This window comes from Antrostomus carolinensis, unplaced genomic scaffold (assembly GCF_000700745.2).
Source record: "Antrostomus carolinensis isolate BGI_N321 unplaced genomic scaffold, ASM70074v2 scaffold12311, whole genome shotgun sequence".
Lineage (NCBI taxonomy): Eukaryota > Metazoa > Chordata > Aves > Caprimulgiformes > Caprimulgidae > Antrostomus > Antrostomus carolinensis.
In genome coordinates this window covers 33,523-37,328 of record NW_010292030.1, presented here as the reverse complement: position 1 = coordinate 37,328, position 3,806 = coordinate 33,523, and the positions used below count along the sequence as shown (strand labels likewise).

General features: G+C 40.8%; 1 protein-coding gene across 1 annotated transcript in view; it reads left to right on the top strand.

Moving 5' to 3' along the window:
* The window catches only part of ADGRG2 (adhesion G protein-coupled receptor G2), a 44,749-nt gene that overhangs the window by 10,936 nt on the left and 30,007 nt on the right, over positions 1 to 3,806 (top strand). The window lies entirely within an intron of this gene.

Genomic DNA, 3,806 nt, shown 5'->3' with positions numbered 1-3,806 from the left:
ACTTATTGTAAGTTAGATTGGGGGTAGCGAGAAGAAAAGGTTATTTTCTCATTCTCCCAGTTGGAGATAGAACATTGTACACTGCTGGTGCTTTAAGGGCTTTTCCTGTATCCTGTGTCTAAGTTACTGAACAAAAGGCAGGCTATGAGTGACAGTGCCTTTGGTGCAGGGACCACAACCATCCATTCCATCTTGACCACTCTGTTACAAAGCCTCTCTCTCTCTCTCTCTCCTTCCCTTTGGCCAAATTCATTTTTTAATTCTGCTTTTCTTGGTGGATTTTTTGTGGAGACCATCCCACCCTAAAAGAGCCAGTAGACTGATAGTTAAGCTCTCTTAGCACAGGGCTATTTTGTAGACAGGGCCAGACACTGGTCTCTATCAGAGCTATATCAGTTTGTGGACCTAGCCTTAAGTACTGTTGTTGGTGGATTTAGTCCCCTACCAGACTGGAGGTGCTAAAGTTACACCGGTTCCTATTGTCATACAAAGTCCCTGTGGGAAATGAACGTTGTCACAATGCAAATACTGGTTCCCAGGTAAACTTTTTTGTGGCTGTGGTATGGAGCAGTGGCAAGAATTGTTAAACAGGTTTCATATCAGTGGAACAGTTTCCTCTGCCTACATAGATGGGATTCTCAAGTCTTGGCTTAGCTAGCTATTTGTGTCGGACCAGTACAAAGTGATATGAAGACAGTGAGGGACTTGCTGCTTTTGTTTGTAATGATGCATGTTAGTAACAGAAACTGGTGCTTATCTCATTTAATGCAGTTGCATTTCCTTCAGAAAAAAATAGTTATTGTGGGGACCTGTTCTGTCTCTCTTGCAGCAAAAGCAAAGAATAATGCTGAATAATGTTATTTGCCTATTTATTTGCTGTTTGGATCCTTAGGAGTATTCTGTATTAGAGAAAATGTAGAAAAGTATTACTACAATATATAATATATTGTTTTGGAATAAGATATTAGGTGTGTTGATTTGATGATCCTAAACTAAGTGTTGCAAATAAAAATGCATAGAGCAAATAAAAAGAGATTTTATTTTGAGGATTTTCTTGCTCTTGTCAATTGTAAAGAACCTAAGGGAAATACATTTTCTGTTAGTTTGTAACTACCAGACCTTGAGTTATTTTACTTTCCTTTTTACATGTCAACTTTAGGAATATTTTAGATTGGACTTTAATCCTTCTCCAAATAAATGCTATTCATTTTCTTTTCTAGTTCTTAAATACAACAAAGGAGGAGAGTTGACAAATGTAAGTGAAATTAGTGTATGGCAGCCTCTCCTCCTTCCCCCTTTCTGCTTGCAAAGGTGATCTGATGAAAGACTTGGTTAGTGAACTGAATACTGTACCATGATCAGTGACAAGTCTCATTCTCACAGATAATTTCTAGCAACTGTAGGCATGTGAATATTGTGCTGTAAGAGAATCATGGTTAGTTTTGTGTCCAGAAAAAAGCGCCCCTCAAATTGTGCATGCCATCACCACTGACTGCATTTGCCAGCTCCATATGCACGGCTTGTGTTTAGCTTATGTTCTTAAAAGTATTCGCCATTTTTAGAGTTCACTATCTTCTTATTAACCTACAGTACTAAACATGTTAGTGGATAATTTTCTTGCGTACCTCAGGATACTACTTGTATTCTGAAAATTTCACAAAGCAGGTTGAAGGGATATGGAAGATGGGAAATGCAGTTTGTCTACAGGGACTATGTCTACACTGACTCCTCAAGGGTATGTGAGAAAGGGCATTTTTCTGACCTTAAGGTCAGATTCCCCAGGCAATTTTTAAATTTTTTTTAATGGGCAGAAGAAGCAGTGTTGTGGTCTTTTCTGTGAGATGATGCATACTTTAGGAAGTGGGTTCCTTTTGAGAATTTAACTTCCTTTAGGGCCTTTTGATTGGAGATAAGGGCTTTCACACATGGTGCTAACCACTTAGTAAGACAGTACCAGTGGCAGGTAAATTTTTGGAGATTGAATTCACTTCCTGTGGTAGGAAAGTCAGTTTGCCTACATGTAGGATACTTTTTGCTCTAACTAAAACTCCACTTTACTGTATGTAGAATTAACTCAATTATTTTTATTCACTCTATTCTACCTTAAAAAAACTATTTACTGTTTAAACAATACAGAACAGTTTTATCTGACTACTGCTTCAGTTCTGTGTATTATTTAGAGTCGGTACTGTATCTTAAGGGTCTTCCCTAAACCCACACTAAGTGTTAAGAAAATAATTTTATACGTGCTGTAATACCTAATCGCTGTACAATGATAAAATAACAACACTTCTACATAAAAGCTTTAGAACACGTACTTCAGAGGATCATGTATTTTAACTGGACTTACCATATAGTGAGAAGTCTTAGTTTTCCTGAAGATTGACTGTTAAAATTACAATTATAGTCAAATTTTCTTGATCTGCGAAGTTCATACAGTGCTAGATGTTAAAAAGAACAATTGTATTTCTCTGTAGACAGAATCCTAATTGTCTCAAATGAAATATTTGTTGTAACTTGATTTTGTCTTTACTGAAATAGTTTGAATTCAGTAGGCTGATACGTATGAAGGTGTAATTTTTTTCTTATACTCTAGTTTAGCCACAGTGTCCATTTGTATGTCTTTAGATCCAGAGACCCTCTCGCTCCTTTCAGGGTGTGGGATGCAGGCCTGGTAGGCATAGGCCAGGCCCCAACACAGTATCAAAAGTCTCTGTCTGTCTGGTGTAAGCAAGACATCCTTCCTTCAAGTGGTCTGCCATTTCAACAGGACTCCATGCCTGTTCAGATGTGAACTCTCAGGCCATCAGAGGTGAAAACTGCTCTAGGCACCTGCCCAGATTCTCCCTCAGACCTTGCTACCCAGAAATTTGCTGGCTTTAAGCACTTTCCTCTGTGTCATCCTCAACTGGCTGGTTGCTGGAGGTTCCACGGAGATTTGAACTTGGATCACTGGATTCAGAGTCTGAGGATGGTCTTGTAGACTACTGATGCAAGTGGACCACCAGTGATGAAAGAAGGGAGGTGTCCAGTATCTGAGGGAATCAGTAGTAGTGGAGGTGGTCTACAGCAGCCTAGACGACAACCAGGTCTCCAAAGGTCTAGATGATACCCATTGCACCCTGGGCCATGTGGCAGAGGTTAGTACAATATGCACCAGTGTAATATGTCAACACATTGGTGATGATGGACTGGCTGGATATCGAGGCACTAACTCTGGAGAAACTGTCCCACCTGCTCTGGCAATTCAAAGAGAATCTTCCTCCACCACCCTGTGGGCCTGCATCTCGGCTGTGGCTCGAGTATCCCACCATGTTCACTGACTTGGAGATAATATCTCTTCCTCCTTGCCCCAACAGCCATAGTCTCGGCTATCAAGGGTGCTGAAATAGGTGATGGTGCCTTAACTGTATGTTGTACTGTGATGCCATTTGTTTTTCAAGACCCAGGATGATGTTTTGGGTGGTGATATAGGCTGCAGGGTACAGTTCTAGCCACCTGCTCATTGCCTCCGTCATGGAAGCACATAGCACTTGCCTTGGTGGCAGGTTCACAGCAGTGGTCTGTTGTAATTGATCTGCTGGGCCTCCTCATATTGATAACCCAGACACCATCTTCTGTTCCAGGGAGACTTTAGTCGCTTGGCTCACTTGATTACGGTGCGTGTTTCACATTCATGGGTAGCCTGTGCAATAGCTTCAGTTGTCAGATCCAGACTTTGATCAAGAGCCCATCCATTGCATCTCTTTCTAGGTGTCCCTAGGGACATGTTTCATGGGCCCATTGAGCTAGAAATAGCTCACCTT